The sequence below is a fragment of the Eleutherodactylus coqui genome, chromosome 7 (genome assembly GCF_035609145.1).
Source record: "Eleutherodactylus coqui strain aEleCoq1 chromosome 7, aEleCoq1.hap1, whole genome shotgun sequence".
Taxonomy (NCBI): Eukaryota; Metazoa; Chordata; class Amphibia; order Anura; family Eleutherodactylidae; genus Eleutherodactylus; species Eleutherodactylus coqui.
The window spans coordinates 170,343,330-170,356,700 of record NC_089843.1 but is presented as its reverse complement, the minus strand read 5'-3'; positions in this window follow the sequence as shown (position 1 = coordinate 170,356,700).

The following is a 13,371-nucleotide window of genomic DNA, read 5'->3' as shown; positions in this document are numbered from 1 at the left end:
TTAGTTCTGTTGTTTAAAAACTAGAAACAAAAGTGCAGCAGTCTGAGCTTTTACTTCAGTTTAAAAAAAAACCTGAATGTAGTTAGGAAATTGAAGGTTTTCAGTTTCGAAGAATGCCTATGGACACAAAGACGGAAGCGTTTTCTTTCAGTTTGGCTGCTCCCACAACAGAACAGCTAGACAAAAATTAAAACACGAGTGTCAACTGGCACTTAATAGAAATAATTTTTCTACCTTTGTTTTATTAGGAAATAAGTCCCCAAAAAGTTGAAAAAAATATATACTGTTGTAGTAGTGCAGTACACAGAAGGGCCTGCAGAGGGCTGCAGACAGGACTTCTGCTGCTAGGGTTAACACCAAGGGGTGGAGCAGGAACCAGATAAAAGCCAGTTCCTGCCAAAAGCAAGAGGGGGAGGACCAGTGCTGCAGAGCTGAGGTGCTGCAGGCTGGTGGCCTAGCAAAGGCCAGAGTCTGACAGGGACGACAACCCTGGACTCACGCCTAACTTGAGAGAGACGTTGACTGAGAGAGAGCCAGATTCGTGGAGCTGGAAGGGCTGCTAGCCCAGGGTCTAGTGCAGACCAGGAGTTTGACAGGGAAGACGACCTTAAACTCCACACTGAGGTGGGGTGCTTATATGAACTGTGTTTGTAATTGCGGTGATGATAAATAAACTGTGGCTGGTGCCAGATAAAGTAATCCACGTCTCTGAGGTTTCTACATGTGTGGTGCGCCATTTTCATGTGCGAGAGGTCAGCGATCCCCAGGCAAGTGTACCCCTACTTGCCACACTGTATATTGGTTCTTTGCATTTGAATTCACATTCAAATAAAAAAAAATCACAGAGAGCAGCCATATACTTACTGATAAAGTGATACAAGGGGGCAGGCATATACCCCACTTATCCCCCAACATGCAGACAGCCAGAATGCTCAAGGGAGGAGCAAGAAACACATGTGCAGGACACTGCTGAGGCAGCCACTCACAAACCCTCCTAATACTGAGGGAGGTGGCTGCTTAGTGCTTATTCCTACACAAAAAAGTAGATATAAGGTGTCAGGTCACATAGTACATGTAATGCACCATGTAGGCTTACAACCTATTAGTGATGCCATATTTGAATCCAGCGGGTGTGGGGACCCACAATAAGCAAGAACCCGTGATGTGGGTTGTGGGCTCACGTATTATGGCCAAAATATCAGATAAACCTCGCATCCATCAGTATTTATTAGTAACATGCAGTGCAGCTTTGAATGCTGGGGGGAGCGCCGGATGCCAGTGCTGGTGTGATTCATCTGTGCGGTGCAGGGCAGCCTACTAGATTCAAATATGGCATGCACCATGTAGTCTTACAATCTATTAGTGACGCCATGTTTGAATCACATTCAAATAAAGTGTTAAGATGGGTCATCTATTTTGTTTTCATATGTAATATGAATAGACTTGAGAGGACAGGATGGCTATTGTGAACATTTGTGTTGACTTAGACCGCCTGCAGACGGCTGGGTCGGATCCTGCTGCGAGAATTCTTGCAGCAGGACGAGACCCAAGCCCCTGCAGGGACCAGTGGGGCACTCACCTCTCCTGCGGCTCCGGCTCTGTGATGTGCCGGCTTCCGGCCAGCCGGCGCATGTGCAGAGCGGAGCCGTCAGCCGGGCAGGGACATTTCTGTGCGGGGCTCGCAGAGCCCCGCACAGAAATAGAGCATGCCTCGATTTTCTAATGCAATCCTATGACAGCGACCACGGGCGGAAATTCTGCGGGAAATCCCACCGTGGAATTTCCGCCCGTGTGCAGGGGGCCATAGGCATATTTCTTTTTACTTTGTTAATGTATAATAGTTTTTTTTAACTCACGTTTGTATATATCCAAAAATAAATAATGCAGCCCAAAATTTGGAACTGTTGTAGATGCCAGCAGGGCTGTAGATAGAACACATGTGACCCCATAACAAAACTCAGAATTACCTTTCTATATATCAAAGACAGCAGCTATAGAACAGCTTTTATAATACGGCAGGCTCAGATACAGGAACTCCGCTCTAGTATTATTATAGCTCTAAACAATTCAGGCACTGGGTCATAATCAAATGCCAGTTCCACAAAGATATAGCACTTATAATGCAGTAATCTCAAACGATCACAGGTGATGTCTTCTGATTCATGTCATCTGCTTAATTTTTCTTATTTATCCAGGGTCCAGACTGCCATGATAACTTCTTCCAGCCACAGGTTGTATCTGTACACTTTCTCCATCCTGCTGCTGCTGCCAGTCTCCTACATAATCGTCACAAAGTAATAGTGCCCCCATATGTGGCTCCACAAAGTAATAGTGACTCCTTTGTGGTCCCGCAATATTAAAAAAAAAAAACAGAAAGTAATTGTGTTACTCTGTGGTTCCATTAAATAATAATACCCCTTACGTGGTTCCACAAAATAATAGTGCCCTTTCTGTGGTCCTCCTAAGGAATACTCCGTCTGTGGTGTCACTAAGTAATAGTGCCCTCTCCGTAGCCCCACAAATTAATAATGTGCTCTCTGTACCATTCAAAATTCCCCCTTGTGTGGCCTCCTCCCCTCCAGCCAGCAGCAAAAGAAAAACCTCTCTAACTCATACTACTGTCAGATGCCACACAGCTCATTGCAATTCTTAGTCCGATTCCTTCCCAAGTCTCCTGCTCTCCGTACTGAGAGCAGAAGACCTGGGAGGAGTAAGACCAAGCACTGCCACATGACATCCAGCAGTATGAGTTACAGGGTTGGGATAGGGGGTGGGACCATTTGGCATTCAGCCACCCTGACCTACAGGACCCATACCAACTGTATTTATTGGGTGCTATGTATGCTAGAAAAGAGAAGACAGAAGTGGTTACAAACCTGCAGGAGCTTTAAAGCTACACTGTACACTTTTAATGGTGTGGGTGTTAAAGCTCTCAACCCATGTGACTTGTCTCTGAGCTCCCATAATGCACTGCTCTCTAGGAAGAGGAAACCTGCAGAAATCTGAAATTAGGTCTAAATGTGAATAGGGACAAAAAGGTAATGTAACTCACAATAGAAGTAAAAAACTCACAGGGGCCCAAATTTTATGCAGATTTTAGCTACTTCCAATTTTATTATCAAGCCGAGATTTCCTTTAAGACTGATTCAAGAAATAAGAAACTTCACACTTATAATATACAACTGTGTCAGTTACTGGTAGGATCTGAACCACCTTATCTGAATGCTTAGAGCTCTTTTTGATGTCTCTCTAGGCCTGCTGATCTGTCCGAGCTTCTCAAGAAATACACTAAGGACTCACACGACAAGGTGCAAAGTACCAATTTTCTGAAGAATTGGATCAAGTGAAATGCATTTAAGGTGAGTGCAAGTGGAGTATAAAGTAAAGTCATGCTGGGTCATCCAAAGCAAGAACATCCTCTTAATAAAATTCCCCTGAGTCATACGCTTTTGTCAAAATACTCTTAAGCTGTCTCTGAGAAAGCTGGGTGACCAATATCCAATATATGTTTATATATCTCTACCTGGTAGCCTAGTGCAAATAAGGAGTATACACGAAGGTTAGGAGAGTATATTAAGAGGGTTAATATGTATCATCTGTATAGCTACATAGCTAGTAGTCTACTTGCCTCCACACTTGGTGATGATCAAGGATGTATTCCCAAAGAAAATGGGGCTATTGGATATGGGGTCTGAGGCGGCATAGGAGGAACTTGCAGCATATGTGGAGCTATTAACCCCTTAACGATGGCCCCATCGGGAAACTACGTCCTCAGAAAGTGGGCTTTAATCCTAGAGGACGTAGTTTTATGCATCCTCTTTGGATTAATGCCCACTGGCCTGAGGACGTGACAGCTCCATGCTGTCGGTGCCCGCAGGTAGCCGACAGCATGGAGCTGTCATCCCAGGATGCAGGCAGTCCCCCCCGGTATTGCGATCGGCGCTATCCAATGGACAGCGCCGATCGCAAAAAAGTAAACAAAACTGTGTAAAAAAGTAGTAATTCAGCTGCTCTGATGGATCGGATCCATCAGGGCAGCTGAAAACACTCACACGGCTTGACGGCGGTGTCCCCCGGAGATCTGGTCCTCCTGGACGCATATTAGCAGTTTACAGCGCTGCTGATTAGAGCCACCTGATTGGCTCTTCGGTGCCACATGACTACACAGCGTGCACGCGCATTGCCTTCAGCAGCCGTGCACTACACACTACAGTTAAGCAGACGTGCACTACACACTACACTTAGCAGAAGCCCGGGTGTCCCTGGCAAATATAAAATCTCCTGGCTCCCAGCTCCTGAAGGTAGCCGGGAACCAGGAGGTGTTACCGGGGACCGCAGTGAGCGGTCCCCGGGCCCGCGATCGCCGCTATCCATTGGATAGCGGCGATCGCGAAAAAGTTGAAAAAGTAAAAGAAAAGTGAAGTTTCACCTCCCCTCATGGATCGGATCCATGAGGGGAGGTGAAAATACTCACCCCCAGTCCTCTGCGATGTCCCGGGACCCGAAATCCCCGTCTGCGCATGCGCGCCAGATGATTGACATCGGGCGCGTGCACAGAGGGGCTCGATCCCCGGGAAATTCACAATTCCTCTGCTCCTGGCTGCCATGTGTAGCCAAGAGCAGAGGGATGTCACAAGGTGCTCTACAAACGTGCTATGGGGCCTAAAACACCTTCAAGGAAAATCTATGTTCTGAAAACCACCGACTACTCCTTTCGTTTTGGGCCTTGTTGTGCATCCAGACATAAGATTAGGGCCACAATGGGTATGTCTCTGAACACGGGAGAAACATGGGTATCAATTTTGGGGTGAAAGGCTTCATTCATGTGTGTGCTGTACAAAAAAAGCTGTTTTTAAAATGACAGAATTGACAAAAAAACGAAAATCACAATTTTTTCCTTTTGCTTGGCTTGAATTCATTCAAAAACTGTGGGGTCAAAATGGGCAGTACACCCCTAGATAAATTCGTTAAGGGGTCTAGTTTTCAAAATGGGGTCACTTGTGCGGGTTCTCTTTGGTTTTGGCCACTCAAGAGCTCTACAAAAGTGCTATGGGGCCTAAAACGCCTTCAAGCTAAATTTATGTTCTGAAAGACACCGACTGCTCCTTTCATTTTGGGTCCCGTTGTGCATCCAGACATAAGATTAGAGCCACAATGGGTATGTTTCTGAACACGGGAGAAATGGGGGTATCCATTTTGGGGTGTAAATCCTCATTTTCATGGGTTCTATAGGAAAAAAATATGTCTTTAAAATGACATATTTGCAAAAATATTACATTTTATTTTTTTCTCCCCTAAATTGAACTAATTCCTGAAAAAAACTGGTGGGGTCAAAATACTCATGACACCCCTCAGTGAATACATTAAGGGGTGTGGTTTTTAAAATAGGGTCATTTGTGGGGGTATCTATTATTCTGACACTTATACTTGGCTTGGTGCAGGAAAACAAAGTGCTCCTCAAAATGCTGAAAAGTAATGTTAAATTTGTACGTCCTCTAAATAGTTAAAAAAAACACAAAAGTTTTTCAAGTGTGCATTCAGAATAAAGTAAACAGATGGAAATACATATCTTATGAAAAATTTGTACAGTATGTTTGGACATATTTGAGATATTACGGTTGAAAATGTGAAAAAATGACAATTTTTTCAAAATTTTTCCAATATTGGTACTTTTAATAAATATACACAAATGATATCAGTCTCTTTTTACAACCTAAATGAAGTACAACATGTGGCGAAAAAACAATGTCAGAATCACTTGGATATGTAAAGCCTTTACGGAGTTATGCTACGTTGAACGACGCATGTCAGATTTCCAAAATTTGGCTCTGTCACTAAGGCGCAAACAGGCTTCGTCACTAAGTGGTTAAGTTAATTCCATATTCCTGGATGTGGTCATGTGAATAAATGGTGTGGTATGCTATTAGGCCCTGTAGTAAGGTATGGCCTTGTTTCTAGTCTGCATGTTCATGCAAAAAAAGAACAAACGTAAAAAATTATCTAAATTAAAGGGATTGTCCAGCAATTCAATAAAATGCAGCCTTTGGAAACCCATCATGAAATTAGAGACTGCATTTCTCAACCTGAATAAGGCGAGGCCACGGGTGGGCGGAGAAGCCCAATGACAACAGTTCAGCCCTGTAGTGTAAATTAGTCAGGTAAACAGAAAAGAATACTATGGTTTTAAGCTCACCCACACCCATCGCCCCTTTCCCTTCTGGTTCAAAGATGCATTCTCCCATCCTGGGATGGATTTCCACAGGCTGCACTGATGGCAGACGTTTTGATAAACTGCTGGACAACTCCCTTTAAAGGAATATTTTGGTTAGATTAAGTTAACCCCTTTAGATGGGATAGGGAACAACTAACCATTCGGTGGGGGTTCCCAACCACTCACGAGAATGTGGGGGGTCACAATTCATTGAAGGACCACAGTTCCTTCCCAATACAATGTGAGAAAGGTCGTGTTCAATGAGGCTAACAAAAATCTCTGAGCATAGCCCCTTTGCACAGATCGGATCAGGTAAGAACTGCGGTCCTCCAGTAAACAGAAGTCGGGCAAATGTGACTCCTGCATTTTTGTGATCAGCAGGGGTCCTATCAGTCGGGCTCCCACTGATAACTTCATCTAACTGAAATAACCCTTTAGGGTACTAGTGGAAAACAGTTATAAAAGGATATGGTGTCAGCATAAATTATCAGCCTTATACAGTTGTGATCACATGGGAAGGAAATGCTTCAGACTTTTCACATAGCTCGTACTGTAAATGCTGTGGATTTTTTATGTAGATGATATTTTTAAAAAAAATATCCTTTATGGTGAGGAAAAAATCCACTTGGCAACAGTACTATCCCCCCCTACGTGTCTCCGCCACTGACAGCAGCAGCATTGCCCACGTAACCAATTCTTCTTTAATGGCAGCAGCCATCTCTTCCCCATTGGCAGCTGAGTCTGCTTTCACTTCATCATCCCCACAACCTGGGCAGTAGCAGTCTCCCCCACACCACCCTTCCCCACTGGCAGCAACATTTTGCCCATTTCCACTCTTCCTAGATGGGCAGCTGCATCCCCAATCCACAACAGTGGGCAGACATTTTACAATGCTGGCAGTCCCGGAGGTGGGAGGAAGAGGGTGAGGAGAGGTCTCCATGCTCCTCTCTAAGGTTCATTTGCAGTATCCAAACCTTTGCTGATTTAGTCCCTGGGTGCAGGATCTTTTTACTCTTGGTCATGTGACAATGATATCGGTGTGGGTCCTTCACCCATTCTACTACAAAAACTATACTGCAGAGCTAACAGAATCTCTGCAGATTGCTAAAGTTCCTGCTTTGTGTGAATGCCCAGCATTGGCGGGGATCCGCGCCTCACATAATGCAGGATTATGATAGGGATCAGCCCTATTTCATTTGCACAAGCAAAAACTAGAAGCAATGGGATGAAACCGCAAAGGAGGAGACACAAATCAGATATTAGAAAAAAACTTTCTGACAGTGAGGGTGATCGATGAGTGGAATAGGGGTTGCCACGGGAGGTGGCGAGTTCTCCTTCAATGGAAGTGTTCAAACAAAGGCTGGACAAACATCTGTCTGGGATGATTTAGTGAATCCTGCACTGAGCAGAGGGTTGGACCCGATGACCCTGGAGGTCCCTTCCAACTCTACTGTTCTATGAATTCTTCTACATCTTTATCTTCAGTAGTTCATCAACGATACATGTCAACCGGCACTCATTAAACTGCCATTTACAAGCAGCAATCATCATGAGTATGAATTTAATATGATTGTTCCTCCCCATATACAGTAGTTTCAATCATTGTCAGCAGAATGATTTTGATGTCTATATCAAAGGTACGATTGATGACAAAAAAGCATTTGCTCATTTGTCCGCTGACCGCTGGGCATGTTTACACAGTGCAATGATCGGGAACAAAGGTTCCTACCAATGTTTGTTCTGCTGATCACTAACCCCTGTAAATGGCCTTTATCTAAAGTTTGAAAAAGTCCCTTTTTAACCTCCCTTGTAATACATTTTATTATTTCTATTTCAAGAGTTTTATTGAGCTATCAGTTAATAACAGAAATGTAACTCAGCAACTTGATATTAAATACTATCAAAATCAAGAGGAGCACAATAGCTACATAGGCAAGCAAACTGGTGGAATATAAACATATAACACACAGAAGTGGAAGTCCCCTAAGACGAGCAAAAATTGCTTCGCATGGCAGTCAGCCATCAGACCACGTGAGAGTACATATCAAGGCCACACCGGAGAGCAACGGGAGCATGAATGATTAATTCGGCGTTGATCAGGATGGCAGGGAACCACTGCTGGATTAATTACTTAACAATTGAACATCGAACCGTAAAGAGCAAGCAGTGCAGTAGAGGGAAAAGAAAGAATAGGTTACGGAGGAAATAAGGGAAAGGACATAACAGGGAAAATGAGGTAGAAAATGAGGGATGAAGGAAGAAGGAAAAAACAAAGAAAGAATGAGAATAAAGGCAGAGGGTATCTGGGCAGTCCTACATGTTGTGACTAATGATTATTGAGGGAGTATTATGTCAGGGCTGGGGAGAGGGAGGAGAGGTGCGGATGAGTCAATCCAGGGCTGGCAAATCTCAAGGAACTGTTTGTGTTTGTCTAGGAGTATACTACATAGCTTTTCATTTATGAGGAATCCATACATCCGGGCTCTAACCTCTGAGGAATGCACATTGGCTTGCTTCACTGCCAAAAGGAGGAATGTAAATAGGCGAAATTGGTTGCAGGATAAGGGTCGTGTACCATAATGCTGTAGGACCACCCATGGGTCGCAAAGACGCTATGAGCTAAACCATAGATTCTAGACCAGAAGCAAGCTGCCCGAGGACAAGACCCCCAAATGTGAAATATAGTACCTGAGCTAGTGCAACCCCTAGAACATGAGGAGGAATAATTTGGTACATAATGTGCAATCTCTGCAGACACCAAATAGTACCTCCATGATTACGTTGTAAGCTGATTCTAAAAAGGTAATGAAAAGTTCTCCGTTCCTCGTATGAAGGTGGAAGCACAATGTTTCAGCTGGAGGTAACAAAAAAGTCTGGATCAGGAGGATCATGGGAGAATTGTAGGGATTGAAAAGACACAATTCCCCTGCTAGTCATGAAATGCTGCAGCTTAGTGAATCCGATGGCACGCCACCAGCCATACGAGGAAGGGGAAGCTAGGATTCCTGCAAATGTGGATATAGGGGATATATAGGGATAGAAGGTAGCAGGAGTACTTTACCAAGTCCAAAACAAGGAGTGTCTCATGAGAGGACTGAAAAGAGGGGGTCGAGATTTTGAAGGTACCCAGAGGAGTGCGTGGGCATTTGGGAGCTCTAATAAGACTCAGAGGCAAGCAAAGCTAGTGAAGTGTAGAAGAGCAAGTTGGGCAATAACTGCAGCGTGATATTTTGAGATAACCGGGACCCCCAAACCTCCCTCTAATTTATGAGCATGTAACATATGCTTAGAGATACAGTCTAGAAAACCCCAGACAAGGGAAAGCAATTTCCTTTGAAAGTCACAAATAATGTAAGCTGTGATGGACACCAGGATGACCCAAAAGAGTAACTTTGGGAGCCAGGGCATCTTGATCATATTAATGTGTCCTAGCCAAAAGATGGGAAAGGATCTCCAAGTGTCCAACAGGAGAAAGAAGAATCAAATGGCGGGAGGTAATTAGCCCCTCTTCTGGAGAATTAAGTGCATGCAGTCCCAGGCCAAAGAATCAAAAGCTGTGTTAATACCCAATGGTAAGAAAAATCCTCATAGACCTTGCTCAGACATGATATAAGGGGTGTCAAACTCATTTTCACCAGGGGCCACATGAGGTTTATTGTGACCTTCAAAGGGCCGATTTTAAAGCCCCCTGTCCATGGACATGATTTCACGCTGTGTGAGGCTTTCCATAGCGTTGCTGTGGAAAGCGCCGGCCCCGTGTCCACGAGCAGAGAATCACTGTGATTTTCCGCTCACGGACGTCAATTTGCAGCATGCTGTGAATTGCCGTGATTCTCCGCGGTCAGCCTGTCTGTTAGTTAGGCTGACCGGCGGAGATTCGTCTGCCGGCTCCTGCTCCAGGGTAGCGGCTCCTAAGCGGAGATTAGCGGCAGGACTTCGCAACGCTCGTGGACAGGGGGCCTAAGACAGTATAGTGAGGGCTGGTTCACACCAGCGTATTTGCGTACATAATATGCAGTGAATAGAAGCCATTGATGTCAATGAGTTCATTCACATGATGTATATTTTCACACAGACTGACCTATTTTGTTACATACTATGAACCCCAATAGGCCATTGAAGTGAATGGGCCACGCAAATACGTGGTGAATGCGCAGGAAACCTATGTATTCACTGCATATTTGCGCACCATTTCAGTGGGCCCATCTGCATTTTTTTCGTGCCCAAATATTCAGGCATAAGCGATTTTCAATTGCGCAAATACGCAGTGTATTTGTGCGACCAAAATACGATTACAGCCTTCTTCTCCCTCGATTAGACGCGCTTGCACAGTCTGCTCTTCTGTTCTGTTGAATGGGGCTGCTCCGGCGTGCTCGCGCTGCACAGGTCTTCTGCGCATTACTACCCCCTCAGTAGTAATACCTCCATAGCAACATTAACCCCCCCCCAGTAGTGATAATAATAAGCCCCCCCTCAGTAAAAATAATAATAAGCCCCCCTCAGTAATAATAATAAGCCCGCCCTCAGTAATAATAATAATAAGCCTCCCCCACAGTAATAAGCAGCCCCCTCACAGTAATAATAGTTCCCCCCACAGTAATAATCGTTCCCCCAACCCATATACTTACCTCCTTCTTGCTGTCAGCGCTGCTCCCCCTCTGCTCGCGCTGAGCCCGAATGCACACTGACGTCAGTGTGTGCGCCCGGCATGCTTCCTCCCTGAGTCCTCTCCTGCGGAACTGATGAGCAGAGGACTCAGGGGAGGCGGATCCTGGCTGCACACTGACGTCAGTGTGCGCCGGGATCAGCGCTAACAGCATGATTACCAGCGGGGAGCTGCGGCACCCCAGCTGGTAATCGCTGCAGTGGTGAGCAGCGTCGGGACGCCGTGGGCCACATAACATGAGGCAGCGGGCCATATTCGGCCCGCGGGCCTTGTGTTTGACACATGTGATATAAGCTAAACGCACAGCCCTGCATATGTTATCCCCTGCTTGACGGCCTGGTATGAAACCTGTTTGGCCTGGGTGAAAAAGGTGGGGCAAAAGGGTATTGAGATGGGATGCGAGGATTTTTGGAAAGAGTTTAATATCTGTGTTTAACAGTGAGATAGGGTGATGGTTGAGATGGTTTAGAGGATCTCGATCATGTTTAGGAATCATTGCAATGCTGGGGATGAGAAGATGAATGCAAGGAGACGGCATCACTCATGGCATTAAGAATGGCTACCACGTGGGGGCATGTTTTATTATTTCTTTTGTGCTGTAATGGGAACGAAGTGTAAGGCTCTGTTCACATCTTCCATTTTTTAATAGATTCCTCTACAATGCCATAAACAGATTGAAAAATAGATGGCAAATAGTAATTAAGGTTTCTGTTTTTTTAACGACTCAGACGGATCTGTGCAAAAATGGAAACCTTAACCTCCATTTGTATCAGTTTTCTGTCAGATTGCATCCATTTTACCAGATCCAATCTTTAGCATAAATTTTTTTTTCTAGTTTCTCTCTGAGCATGTGCAGAAGAAATACAGATTTGTTAAAATGGAACAGATAACTGATGTAAATGGAAGACTTTCTGCTTACATTTTTTACCCATTGACAACAACGGAAGGCTATTTTCCTTCAGGTTTTTTTCTTTTTGGACGGAAAGACTGACCTGAAGAAGGAGTCAATCCAGCTCTGAAGTGCCTTGCCTAAATAAAGATTCTTTATCTGTCATGCTGACCGTCTGTGGCTCAACTGTTAGGCACACCACGGTCCTCTTTATATCTCGCTTGGGTCTCTTTTATGCATTAGGTGCATCTTATTCCTTTGGGGATCATATTAAGACATCAAGATCATCAAACATCAAAATTTTAAATTAGCTCATTCCACCTGTCACCCTCCGGCATAAAATAGCACTTTAAAGCGTTTTTTAAACCGCTTGCTACTCACCAATGTGATGAAATATGAACTTATAAAAATCTTCTCCCTAAGATGGCCGCCGGTCCTTTCCCAGAGATGCACTGCGGTTTTCTCCCATGGTGCACCACGGGTCTTCTCCCATGGTGCACCATGGGCTCTGTGCGGTCCATTGCCAATTCCAGCCTCCTGATTGGCTGGAATCGGCACACATGATGGGGCGGAGCTACGCAATGATGCGTAGAAGGGGGTGGAGCCAGAACGCCGCTCGTGCCCGGACCGACCAAAAAGGAGAAGACCCTTCTGCGCAAGCGCGTCTAATCAGGCGATTAGACGCTGAAATTAGACGGAGCCATGGAGACGGGGACGCCAGCAACGGAGTGGGTAAGTGAATAACTTCTGTATGGCTCATATTTAATGCACTATGTATATTACAAAGTGCATTAATATGGCCATACAGAAGTGCTTAACCCCACTTGATTTCGCGAGACAACCCCTTTAAACTACTCGTATACAGAAAAAATGGATTATACCTACCTGATAATCAGGTTTCCAGGAGTCTCCATGACAGCACCAATTGAGATTGCCTCCTCCTGATAGGACAGGAACACACTGAGAGGTTAAAAACTTCCCCCCTTTCCCACTTTCCTCAGTGGATTCTAACGAATTGCCGGGGTAGGAGCTCAACTTAAATTTCTTCCCTTAACCGGGGTTTTTTTGTTGATTATAAAATTATATTATATATATATTTATTTATTTTTTATATTATATTCTATAATTTATTTTCTATCCATTTAGGGGGGGAAGGTACGGGTGCTGTCGTGGAGACTCCTGGAAACCTGATTATCAGGTAGGTATAATCCATTGTTTCCCCCAGTCGTTTCCACGACAGCACCAATTGAGACGTACCAACTAAAGTTTATTAGGGTGGGATTGCTGCCGAGAGGACTTTGCGGCCGAAGGCCATGTCCTCGTCCTGCTGCACTTTTACCCTATAATGTTTAATGAACGTGTGGGTTTTTTTCCAGACTGCGGCCTTGCATATCTGCTCGACCGAGGCTGAGCTATGTTCGGCCCATGAGGATGCTACTGCCCTTGTAGAATGGGCTTTAAGAGCTAAGGGGATTTCCTTCCCGAGGGCCTTATAGGACTCTATGATGGCCAGGCGGATCCACCTGGCTATGGAGTTTTTTGCCGCTTTGTTCCCTTTATTTGGGCCACTGAACTGGATGAACAGGTTGTCGTCCCGTCTCCAGT